The sequence below is a fragment of the Euprymna scolopes genome, chromosome 33 (genome assembly GCF_053919585.1).
Source record: "Euprymna scolopes isolate OS-2025 chromosome 33, ASM5391958v1, whole genome shotgun sequence".
Classification (NCBI taxonomy): Eukaryota; Metazoa; Mollusca; class Cephalopoda; order Sepiida; family Sepiolidae; genus Euprymna; species Euprymna scolopes.
Genome location: NC_136514.1, coordinates 61,332,947 through 61,347,107, shown reverse-complemented (window position 1 = coordinate 61,347,107; position 14,161 = coordinate 61,332,947). Strand labels below are relative to the sequence as shown.

Below are 14,161 nucleotides of genomic sequence, written 5' to 3'. Positions count from 1 at the left end.
TTCTTTCTGATAGGTTCATAAGAGTAGTAGTTGAGGGGCAAAAATCAGAAGCTCACAGTATTAATGCCGGTGTCCCTCAGGGATCCATCCTGGGCCCAACTCTTTTCCTGATCTACATTAATGATCTTCCAAATCATATCCTTACATCATTTGTAGACATTTATGCTGACGACACTACCATTTATGGTACCACATCTAAGACAGTAAACGATCAAGTTCTCTCCAATTCTCTCTCCTCTGATCTTGAGCACGTAGTACAATGGGGAAAGGAGTGGCTGGTTACTTTTAATGCATCTAAAACCAAGCTTCTCTCTTTAAATCATCCACATTTGTCATCAATTGAAATGAATGGCTCTCGTCTTCAGGAGGCCTCAAGTTTTGACAAGCTTCTGGGCTTGACCATTATTCCTGATCTTAAATGGAACACGTATATCAAATCTGTTGCCAAGGCCGCTGGAAAAATGGTGGGATCTTTCTATCGATCCAGTAGATATCTCACTGCTGATGCTATTCTCTACCTATATAAGAGCCAAGTACGTCCAAGGATGGAATACTGTTGCCACATCTGGGCAGGAGCTGCTAGAAAGGACTTGTCCTGCCTTGATAGAGTTCAAAATAGACTTCGTAGCCTCGTAGGAGATGTCCTTTTCTCCTCCTTGCAACCTCTATCTCACAGAAGAGATGTTGCGAGTTTGTCTCTGATGTATCGTTATTTTCATGGAAAGTGTTCGACTGAGCTTCAATCTATGGTCCCCCCTCGCCAAACTTTCACAAGAAACACTCGTCTAGCTGTAAACACTATCAATAATTTCCCCCACTCTTTATCTGTGCCTAAACCTAAACGTAGATTCCATGAACAAAGCTTCTTTCTTACAACTGCACGCCTGTGGAATTGTCTTCCGTTTTCCTGCTTTCCGGCTGACTACAATATGGTTGTGTTCAAGTCTAAAGTAAATAAGTTCTTGATGAGCCGTTCCATATAAGTTATTAAATTTACCAAATTTCCATTACTAATGATTACTATATTGACCAATTTCTACTGTACACTCTTTAACCCTTATCCTTGAGTGGCCTCTGGGCCTTGATAATGTGGTGATGCCTTTGTAAAAAAAAAAAAAAAAAAATATCTTTTACCCATAATTGTGTTAGTAGCTTCCTGTTCTAGGCGTGAACAGTGTTTGTTTGGAATCTACATTAGAACAAAATGGTTAATATGAACAGCATTCATAATTATTTATTATATTTCACAATCACCGACTGTGTGGTTGTGTTATAAATTCATCTTACTTTATATTATCCAGTCCCTTCTCAAGATTATAAAAGCGTTTCATGCAGTCATCTGCCTCCAGAATTTGCCTCTAATCATCTATGCACCCCCTTCTAAAAATTAACACGTTGTCATCATCGATTCATCCCGGCTTTTATCGCTTAGAGATTATACCATCTAAACAATGACAACTTTTAAAAAACTATTTATCTGACCAAGTCGACATTGTGTATGGTAACCATTTTATCAGAGAGGATCAAATCCATACATCAACTTAAAAAAAATTACGTTTCCACGGTGAAAAGAATAAAAGTGATCGCTAAAAGTGTGGTTGTGAGAGTAACCTTGCTTTTTGACCTAAATATCGCCAAATGAATTATGTTCCAAGTTACACAATGGCTGATATGTGTACTAGTTTTGGTAACGATTAGTCAAGCTATATGTACAGAAACAAATAAGAGCGAAATCATAACCTCTGTCTTAGAGATAATATTAATGATCAAAGAGGAAAGCACATGTAGTTTTAAGATCTTGAGTGAGTAAGGTTTTAACAATTAGAAAATAAAAACATTGCTAATGGTAAAATCTGCATGAAAATTATGATGTATACGACTGAAGATTCAATCTTGAGAGACAATGGATACTTCTGTAAGAATCGTTGCGAAGGGGTCTATAGTAAAACAAACGGTTCTAAATCTCTAACAATATCTAACTTGTATTGCTTGAATCTTGTGACACAGAGACGTTTAGAAGGGCTGAAATTGATAAACCGAGAAAAGCCTGCATTGTTTCTAAGCTTTTACTCTAGATTGTTTGTGTAGCAAGTTTACCCTACCATCTTAGGTATAAAGTGGGATACATGGATTCAATGTTTTCTCAGAGGTATTAGGGAAAGCAATGTAAAATCACCAACAAAATTTGAATGTGACGCTTCGCGTTTGTAGACATTATATCAAGCCAGTTCCATGTGCCTTATTGAGGAGGTCTTACGACGTCCGAAATAATTTTGTGTATTGTAACAACTTTTTATATCTTGTTGATATGAGAAATGAAACATGTTCAATATGGAGGATCGCATTTCACTGGGTTCAACGTAACCTAATTCAAGAGAATGGATTCTGAAATATTTTAAATCAAAAACATTTTGCTCTTATGAAAACTAAAATACTTATTATAGCTTAAAAGGTGTTTTTCATTAAAACGATCGAAATGCGCTCCAATTTATTTGAATCAGCAAAAATATTGTGTAATTTAAGAAGGACTAGGGAGTAAAATATTTCAATGGGTATTAAGGTGTACTGCTCCCTTGGGTGAGTTTTTATTTACGAAAATGTAAAAATATGACCTCATAACAACAATCTCTCTCTCTTTCTCTCTCTCTCTCTTTCCCTATATATAAATATATATGTACATAATAAAATAAAAACAGTTTTTCCCTTTCAACATCGGACAACATAGGAAAGAAACGAGGCAACTCCCATACAAATTTTTCACACCATTTCCAGATAATACTGCAGCGTGTTTTCGCGCAAAAGACACATACTCGTAACCGTTTTATAAATATTATAAATTATCCGCTTCGCCTCACTCTCTCAAATACTTAATCCAAGACAGGCAGTAGCTAATATTACACCTCTTAATCCTCCCACGGAACCAGAAATCACCTGGACGTTTTATTTCAAAGCCATACATAGCTACGTTCTACGTGAATAATTAGACGTCTGTCATGCATTAACTTTATACATATTGCATTTGCCTAAAAACTTAAAATAACAAACGCCCTCTTTCATTCTTAGTTTAAAAGAATGACGGAATAGCCGACAATCAGTAGCCAGCAATACACATTGAGATTACAGTTCTTATTTTTCGAACACGTAAAAACATTCGTTGAGTCCGTTTCGATTCCGTTTAGCCACAGAAACATTCTTTGAATACATGGCTTTATGAGTTATTCTATTTTTATTTTTTTATCATACAACCATCACTTACATAAATCATTTAGTTTAGCTATCTTACACGCAGACACATGCTGATACAAGCACATTATTTACGCACTTCTCGAGTTTCGTCTCGCGGTTTGCGCCATTCATATGTACAACAGCATAAATTTACCTTTTTCCTCTTTGTCTCGGCTCCATAAAAACACACGGTAAAACACGATCCTATATCACTGCTAGATATTCGTAAAGCGCTCATTGATCTTACGCCCATTATTATTAGTGTTTTTTACAACTACTACTTATATAACTACCGCTACTACTAGCTCATTTTTTAGTATTATTATTGTTATTATTTTTTATTGTTTTTATTGAGATTAGTATTAGTAGTAATAGTACTAAAATATAACTTCTCTTTTTCAAACGTATGCGGAAAACGGTAACTTTTCGCTTTCAGTTATGATTGGGACATTTAATTTGATCTAGTACATAACGGGGTTCGACCGACATACTTTTGTTCCCTCCACGACAAACAAACAAACAAACAAACAAAAAACAATTATTCATACGCAATTTTTAAACATTGACTTATACTTGAAAATCATATCTACATATAGCATGGTTCGTACTCTTTTGTTTTAATCACGGTGCGAACACAATAACATATAGTACATATTAAAATCAGTAAAAGATACTTCTGCAGAATAAAGACCGCTCTTTATTGTTATTGTTAATTTTGTGAGGTACTTCAGCAGAATATGGACTTTTATGTGAGGTTTATTTATTACAAAAACGTAAAGGAATTAATTTCAGCGAGATGTATTAGTTCAGTAAAACCGGCTTTTGTTATATATATATATATATATATATATATATATATATATATATATAATCTTAAAGTATAAGACAAAATAATCGGATAGTTTAAAGATGCATCTGTGTTATCGTTTCAAGTAATTTGTTTTCATGCTGACAAATCTGAAATATAAGTAACATAATACCAAATAATAGTAGAAATAGCATATGATTATATGTTTTCAGATACTTTCAGTACACTGTATTATATATAACTTTTGTTTTAATATTACTACAGGAGGTATGTTCTCAAAAATCAACGGTTCCCTTTCTAGGGATTCCACATATTTGGATAGATATCCGAGTGTTCAATCATGATTATTCTTCCCATATCAAACGTTGAGTTATTAAAAATGTGAAGAACAAAAAGTTTTCTCATTTCCTCTTCCCAATCGACTAGTGTAAACTATGTCAATATATATATGTATATATATATATATGTATATATATATATATATATATATATATATACACGAATTCACCTAGTCTGCTGGATTATCCAGCTTATTATTGTTACTTGAGATAACATCACTAGAAGAATGTGCACTATTATTTTTATGAGCAAATTTACAGTCGTATCCAGGAGATATTCTTTAACTCCGAATACCATACTTTTATATATTAGTGACGTATCGTCATATCTTAACAGCCAAGTATAGTGTCTCTCGTGTGTATGTGTTTGTCTCTCTCTCTCATATATATATATATATATATATATATATATATATATATATATATATATATATATATATATATATATATATATATATATATATATATATATAGGCATAGAAACACATATATTAATGTTTGGACATGTCGCCTTTTTCTTGACTTACAAAATATCCATTTTGGTATGCAAATATTTTTCCATACTACACAGATATTTGACAATGGGCCTATTCTTTGAGCTTATGTTTGTTTGTGTCGAATGTACTTTTCATATATATATATATATATATATATATATATATATATATATATATATATATATATATATATAAACCTGAATGTGTGTGTGTGTCTGGTCACGAATAGGCTCATACATGGTTGACTATTTTAAAAAACTAATTGCATATAATGATAGAAGATGTATCGAGACACAGGAATGGGTATGTTTGATCTGGCAGAACGGTGGTTCATTAAAATTGTGGGGTCTGCGTTCGCGCCTGATCCACAAAGTATGGAAATAAAAAATTAAAAAATTAAAAAAAGTTTACAAGTGTTTTTGATATACATGATGTATATAATAATACTTTGATAAGTATGTTTTAACTTAAATAGGGATGGTATAATAAAATTGTGGGGTCTGCGTTCGCGCCTAACCTCCATAAATTGGAAATAGGCACAAACTTTAATAAAGACTTTTCATATCTATCTGCGTAAGTATACTTTGATAATTATGTTTCAGTTTGAAGAAATATCGTATAATAAAATTATGGGGTGTTCGTTCGCGCCTGACCTCCATAGAACGGAAATATGTCACAAAGTTTAGCAAGGTTTTTTAATATAGATCAACAGAATATTGTGATAAGTGTTTCAGTGTGAACGGGTATGGTATAATAAATTATGGGGTTTATCTATTTTATTTTTACTTTCATCACATTTTGCTTTGGTTTTGATACCCCCAAATTCGAAGCTATCTCTTTACACCTCTTCCTTTTCATAACCTATCATACTTTCATAAATCAGAGTCCATTTTCTGTAGGCTGTTTCTGAACCCAGTCAATAACGGGTACTTTTGCTAGTATATATATATATATATATATATATATATATATATATATATATATATATATAAATATATGTCTACGTATATATGTCCGTACCAAACTTATCTCATCTATCAAAGACACGACAAACACCTTACCCCTGGGATGATTTGTAACGCAACAGATTGTGATCGCCATGGTTACTCGGTGTTATCAAGTTCAATTTGCATATCTTAATATGTAATATTTATTTCCGGTACCTTTTAATATTTTGCTTATTTTTGCTTCGTAGGAATAATGGCTTATTCATATAACCAATTAGTAAATAAATTACACATTATGCACTGAAATCTATTATTTCTCTTAGGAACCATATTATTATTGCTTAATTTAAAAAAAAGAACACAGGTTAGTTATGCGATTGTATACCTTCGTCAAGACAACATAACGATGGGAAAAATATTATCTTGTCTTTGCTTTATTGAATATTCCCGAATTAATACCATTCAAACCATAGCAACTCAAAAACTATCTGATCTGGTTGAAATTGTGCATAGCTGTTATATTATCAAAGCGGATCCGATCCATACATAAACTGCGAAAAAAATTGAGTTTCTACGATAAAAGGAATCAAAGTGATCTCTAAAAGTTTAACGAAGCGGACATTAGCTGTATAGTAACAGTGACAAATTCTCGATACAATCCTTTACTTGTATAAGAGCTAAATACGTCCTAAAATTGAGTACTGTTGCCGCATTTGGTGAGAAGCTGCTCGGAGCATCATTTTCTATCTTGACAAGGTTCAAAACCGGTTTCAAACCTGTGCCATATTGCAAAACATTCACAACGAAAACACATCTAGCTACACTACTGTCAACAATTTACCTCCCTCTCCAGTTGTACTTAAATTGAAATGCAAATTCCATGAAAAAGTTTATTTCCCTAGAACTGATCGCTTGTACAGCTATATACCGCTAGACTGACTTCCAGCTGACTACAACACGTTCGTTTTAAAGCCCAATGTAAACAAGTTCTTGTTGAGCTGTCCTCCTAAATAATCAAATTCTACCTGCATCTCACCGCACCGGTCATGGCGCTGTTGCCTGACCGACCAACTTACAGTCTTAAACCCTCATCCATGAGTGGCATTCAGGCATTGATAAGTGGCGACTTCCTTGTGAAAATATGACTAAAAACATAACCTCCACTTTGACGGTAATGTTAATACTTGAATTGAGAACTACATTAATTTGAAGATGCTAGTAGAAAGTAAATTAGAGCCGTTGTGACGTTAAGATGGTTTCATTTTAAGTGGTTGATTGGCATAAAAGTTGTGAATTGAATGTATAATCACAGCGTGAGTAAATTCCTCATTGTATTCATTTATTCATGTCAGATTCATTTCATAATGAACTAGCAGGGAGATGCGATGTTGCCAGGGGTTGAATGAGAATCAACGAATTTTCAACACTTCCAATACTTTTATTGATATCAAAATCTGTAAAATCGTATATTTTCAATCAAATCGATTGATTGCCTGGACTTGCAGGGGCCCACCGCGTTGCACTGAGAATAAATTTCGCTTACAGTGACATAGTCCACAATATATTGCAGAGAACTTCCTGTTGATTTTATAAAATTAATTTATGTAATAGCTTGAATTTAAGTTTAAAATACAAATTAAAGTATCATGGTTCAGTTGTGGCCTAAGCGGAAGCATTCATTTCGCACGTGTCCCTGTCTTATCAAAAACTAAGGTTGATTTTATACGCCGGACCCTTTTCATTGTCCGGCGATTAAACATATCAAATGCATTTATACATTTAGGTTGTATAGGGGTGTTAACTTTAGTGGAAATTGGATTGTTCCTTCTTTAATCCGATTTTTTTCGATTATCGATATTTATCGAAGGCATTCCGATACAAAATCTAAAAATATTCTCAGACACATAAAATACAAAAACAATCGACCCAGCCGTTTAGTAGTTCATAAGGAAAAAAACTCACATACACAGATAAAGTGTTTCTTATATAAAAGTAGAGATAAAGATTATCGTTGGAGACGGCACTCCTCTCTCAAATTAAATTCTTTTTCGGTAATTATGAATATTATTGTGCGAACGTTGTTTTAAAAATCACATTGAAAGCTTTAAGTATTATTTGCCTTAAAAGTTTCCATTCAGCTTTCCAAAGTATAATTTCTTTGTTAAAGGGTCGGAGGTCATTCAGTTTCGATGATGGTATAGATAAGAGGTAATTCGCCTTAAAAATGAAAGGAGGGACATGAAGTAACTTAAATGGGCGATATATGTTTTTAATAGTTTTTAAATAAATATTTAGATTAAAGTTTATTAATTAATATTAAATAATAAATATTAATAAAAACTGAAAATGTAAATAAAGTGCGATAATTGTGTATGGGACGGATTTATTCCATGAGGTTTATGAATTTGGGGTTTTAAAAACATTACTTTCGCTTTCATTACCCGTCCCTACTAAAAACAATAAAACAATAAAGAGAGAAAGCTGGTATTAAATGCACTTGACTGTTTATTATTATAACTCTACTACTACTACTATTATTATTATTATTATTATTATTATTATTATTATTATTATTATAATAATAATAATAATAATAATAATAATAATAATAATAATACAACAACAACAAAAACAACAACAACAACTCTACCAGGTATCCGAATTAGAAAAGTTGTAAAAAAGAAAAAAACTTTAAAAGATGAGGGATTGGAAGATGAAATGTTTCTGTGTGAATTTTGCGAAGTTTTGTCGGGTTGTAGAATTTAAGCAATTTAAACAATTTGAATTTATTTCATGCATATCATTATTACTTGCACATATCACCATGATTAATTTATACTTTTTTTCACTTTATATTTTTCTGTAATATTATCACATTCTATTAATTATAGTTAAACGCAAATAAATCATAAATTGTTATTTAGCAAAAGAAATTGTTTTTGACGTTTTATTTAATTATATTTCTTTTAAAATATTTTATGTTGATAATAGTAATGATTATCGCGAAAGTTAAGCATTATGGCAAATTTGCCTTCCTAGATCCAATATAAACATTATTTATTGGATACGCCATCATTCTACAAAAGAGCCAATAACTGTAAGCATAGCAACATGTTCATTTTCGTAATCACCGAAAACAAAGATTCTCCCATCTTACTGACATTTGAGAGCATCTTGATGTATAGACAACAAACAAAAAAATAAACTGTTAAAAAAGCAACTATATAACAAATAAACATGACCAAAGGCAAGCTCTATAGACAATGTTTTGTGTTTAACTCATTTTAAAGCTTCTATTTGGTTTGAAACACACGTAGTAATGTGCCTTAGATGAGAACAAAAAAGAAATTGTCAACATTAGGCAGTTATCTGGGAAGTTTCGATAATTCCTCAAAAATCAAAAATTAAACAAAATACTTGTAGAAAATTACATTTTAGCATGATTGATAGCATTCATTGGGTTGATTTCTACTAATATTAACCTCTACCCCACCTTGATTTCTATGTAATAAATACCTTAAAATATGTTAAAACACAAAAAAATATATCCATACATGTAGAAGTTTAACTTAGCTTGCATTTGGTAACATGTATTTGTTGTGTATTTATTTTTTACATGTTTTTTTTTTTTGCTGTTGCCTATTCTGAAAAATCACCTAAAAGTTTTTCGGCCACCATCGAATATAATCATTTGTTTGTGTTTCGAAAGCTAAGACTTTTTTTTTTATCAAGAGAGCCACTATTGTTAAAAAAAAGAAACGATCAGTGTCTATGTGGCTGACGGATTGTAGATTAAGTGAAAATGAGGAAAGTAAAGAACAGTTTACAAAGGCTTGCTCTTCAATTAAAAAATGTGTTTCTAAAAACACTATTATTATTTAAAGTATTCTTAACACGAGGAGAGTGCTTTTGTTAACTACTCTGTCCCTATACCAATAAAAGGTTAATAGGTTTGAATTTCTAGAACGTGGACCTGAAGAATGTCAGACTATACATTGGCTGAAACGTTGTGAAAATAACAGCAAAGATGAGAATAGTAGTCTGAATGATGCTCCGAATTCTCAATCATCATCTAAAGAATTGCAAAACAGCACATTTTTAAATCATCTTTTGTTAATATTCGCTGTTATCTTTTTGAAGCTCACTCCTTGCGCAAAGGTGCATTGCTTAATGCCGATATTTGCTTTTTTACCATCTTTATAGGTAAAAGTATAAAAACTTTGTTTTCACTTATAATCGAAAACCTACCAATTTCCCCATTCCTCAAGAGTTCCGATTCTGTGACCAATTCCCTATATTGTATTACAAACAGATAATCGTTATATATTAAGAAGAACATTGTGAATACTTCCACAGGACAAGAACTCATATCGACATTAAATTGTGATTTACGGAACATGCTGGAAATTGCCGAGCTCTCATGAAACACACAAGTGTTTCATGACAGCCCTCGACGAAAATACCCCTGAATAACCCTACAAGTAGCAAAATCCCAACCCTTCACTCTATAGAGATCCTAAATGCGAGAAAGCCTTCTACTCTTGTAGTTTCATCCATCGAACTGCTAGACTTTGGAATTCCCTTCCGGTTTCCTGTTTCTGTAAATCCATTGACATGCAGAAGTTTATGTATAATGCTGCTACCTCTCTACATAGAATCCCTGTAGATTTGGTTCAGTTACTCCCCCGTTTCATTAAGGTCAAGGTTAATTACTTTCTTATTCCCTTTATGTTAAAGTAATTACTCTTGTATTTATTGTCAAATATAGCTTTAATAATGTTATTCAAATCAGTAGAAAAAAATAAACTTTTTTCAACTTTATTTTCTCGAGAAACTAAAAATGTTGTTTTTTTTTGTTTTTTTTTTTGTTTTGTTTTTTTCATGCGCATTCTTACCGAATAAATACATCGTATTTATATATTGAAACGCATTTTCCTGGGATACACTAGTCAACCAGAAATTATTCTATGTGCTCGCATGTGCCGATAAGAAAATAAAAAAAAATGTTTCTTTACTTACGATTAATTCGTTCTCATAGTAAATAGAGATGTTACGCCGACAGATTGTAAAATCCCTTGCGTCAAGCGGTTTTAATAATCAAGCCAAGTTCATTTTCTTTTAATCAGAATGTAAGCAACCCGTTTTTAATAAGTCCTTGCTTTGTTTTGATCTTTCCGTCGGTGATCTTATCAAAGTCGAAATAGGATCATAATTTCCTCAGTCAATAATAGCGAACGTAGATACACGTTAAGTTCGATAGTGTAACGTCAATGTAAGTAAGGTATAACGAAAAGTTTGTATATTGTATTCAAGTTGTTATGTAGGTTTTACTGTTTTGTTATTAAAGTTTTAGCATATAAATTCAGGTGGTATACATTTATATCTAATCATTTACCTGAATTTTAAGTTTATAAATTTGCTTTTTAACGCGTCGGTGGGAGAGCCTTATGTCTTATTTATTTATTTTTTTTTTTCACTCAGCAAAACTGTCAAGTTTACATAGACGATTGTCAAAGAAAATACCTTATATATGTTAAGTAAATCCTTTATTATTCCTTTTTTTTCTTTTCGGCGTTTAAAAAGATAGATCTTTTTAAACGGACCAAAAGAACAAAAAAAAAAAAAAACACGCAACAATCGTCAGCGATACACGAACAAATAAATGAATGAAAAAAAAAAAACGCACTTGAGGGGAGTTGTGAAAAACGTCTCTGCCTTAGTAATTAGTGTCTTTTTTTTTTTTTTTTTTTTCTAAAAGTGTTTTGCTGAGTTGCTGTTGCTTGCAAGCAACTACCCACAAACTGAAGCGTCGGCCCGGCTACTAATCTCGCCGCTAAGCGTTTATTTCAATAATAAGCAAAGAGTCTCTTCTCCCACTCCTTCTTTCTTGCAGGTCGACTGCAGCCTTGCTGGAGTGCCCTTACAAGCCGGAGGAGAATATGACGAACCGAACTGCCTCCTCCTTCCTACTTAAACTTGCTCCTCCGCCCTTCTCCTTCCTCGTAACTTGGTAAACCGCGTACGCCTGCCCGCATAAAGTATAAAGTAGTTTCGTTCAGCTGATTACATATATATATATATATTATATATATATATCCATCCTCGCTTAAAAGGAAAAAAAGTTGCGTCGTCGAGCGAAACTTTCAATCTCTTTTAAGAAAGATACTAGCTGGATTTGCCGGTTCGTTATCGCTTCTTCGCAAAGTTCAACACATTTAATACTTGAAAAATTAATTAAAAATAATAAATATTTAATTAATAACTTCATTTTTAACACGAAACAAGAATCTTTCTCATTTATTTCTATAGATAAATAAACATTACCACAAAACCATGTCTCTTTTAAATGAAAATAAAAATTTGCTTTTTCATTTGTATTTTAGAAATAGATCGCAACTTGTTGAAACTCAAGTTCTTTTAAAGAAAACAAGCATTAGAGCACAAATGCGAAATATTTGTCCAAGAAATATACCAATATTCTGAAACCAAAGTGTTTGTTTAATAAAATCCAAACCTATCCTTGCATGAAAAATCAATAAGAAATGAAAATTCATTTTTAAAGCGTCCTTTTTTTTCAATGCCTATATACAAATTCATGAACTTTGCGAACGATATCGCAAATAAACATGTAAGCACTATATCAACCAAGGTGATGCACTATTGTACAGGGCGGGGTGGAGCAACTTGCTTATTTGGAATTTAAATAAGCAAGTGGCTCTGCCCCATCTTGTCTTCTTCTTTAACATAAATCTCACCTGTCTGTTTAAATGCATGTATTTATGTATGTATGTGTGTATGTATGCTTGTATGTATGTATGTGTGTATGTATGTGTGTATGCTTGTATGTATGCCTAGAACTTTCGACAGAGGCAACAGGTTTTCACGAGATTGATATCGTGTTGACGTTCGACCCTTCGCGCGACAAATAACGAAAAATTGGCTAAAACATTAATACATTCACCCTCAACTAGGTACTTTTCTATAGGGAGGGGTCGCTTTTTTCGCCGATATTTTCGAAAGTCATCCCTCTTTTCCATTGACTAGCCTTAATTTAAACCTTCGTCACTCCCGATTTGGCGATGGGCGCAACAGGAAAGACGCCACGTTTTTTTTTTCACGTTCTTTTCCTTCATCGCGGTACGGGTTCAAGCCTGGCTTCCTACTACCACTTTTTTTCTTTTTGTTGCTCAACACACACCTCCAAACACCCGGGCAACGCCGGGCACCCAGGCTAGTCCTGTATAAAGTTGAAATGTTGAAATAGGCCGTATTCATTTTACCTTTACCGCGATAAATTGCCCAACCATCGCATTTATTCATCTTGGTTTCTGCGAAACACGTTCCTTAAATTTATTTTAGCTAGTGAAGTTACTGATCTCTTACCGTTTTATGCTTTGTTACTAGAGATCCTAAAAAATACCCACTTCTTACTTTTAATTTGCTACTGGCTATCCTTAAACCTTTTTTTATCTTGGAAAAGATAATCTTTTTCCATATTCTAGCGTGATCTGTCTTCTTAACATCCTCTTACCTACAACTCCGATTTAGAGATCGACTTGCTTGCTTTCGGATCACTCAAAAACAATGAGCGGTCTACATTTAGTAGAGTATTTTGGTGAGAAGTCCATAACTCTCGACCCCTCTCGTCTCGCCAATATGATACGAGCTTTATATCTAAGCATAATAGACTATATGTATATTTTTAAATTTTGTATGTTTTTTTTGTTATTTTTTTGTAAATCGCATAAATTTTAAAGGATTAATATTATAATATTATAATATTATAAAATTAATAGGGATTACGAAGAAGAAAAAAATAAAAACATTTCGCATAACTCGAACTTTGTTGAATTCGCAAAATTGGTACTTTTATAGAATCACTCCCGTTTCCCAACCGAATTCCAACAATTTTTCATATGTATTTTAGGTTGTTAAACGAGTTTCTTTTAAATTACTTTTCTTTCATGAGGACAAGAGTAAGTGCCACTCGTACTTAAAGTAAGCGAAAATCCCCCTAGAACATTCGATTAGAGAGGGGGTTATTTTATAAACTAGATAACAAAAACAACTGAAATATTTACGTAACTATTCGAAATACTGTACGTGAAGAAGTCAGAGATTTCATTAGCCGAAACAAAAAACAACAATGAAAATAATCTGAGTCAAATTTAAGGAATTATTAAAACGTGTTTGCGAGCAATTGAAAGTTTTAATAATAAGCAAATTACAACTTAATTTCAAGACGACTGTGTAGCGCGTTATGGTATATACAATAAGAATTATCCGAGATTTGTTTCATCGTCTGTCAATTTTATGTTTCGGAATATTTTAGATGAGGATTGATAA

The 14,161-nt window shown here is 32.6% G+C and overlaps 1 protein-coding gene across 4 annotated transcripts in view; it reads right to left on the bottom strand.

Annotated features, from left to right (window-relative positions):
* The window catches only part of LOC145258255 (uncharacterized), a 231,701-nt gene extending 219,839 nt beyond the window's left edge, over nt 1-11,862 (bottom strand). For all 4 annotated transcript variants that reach the window (XM_080116233.1, XM_080116235.1, XM_080116234.1 and 1 more), the window contains exon 1: nt 10,835-11,862. The gene's annotated coding sequence lies outside the window, so the exon portion shown is untranslated. The remainder of the gene's footprint in view (nt 1-10,834) is intronic.
* Between the last annotated feature and the right edge of the window lie 2,299 nt (nt 11,863-14,161).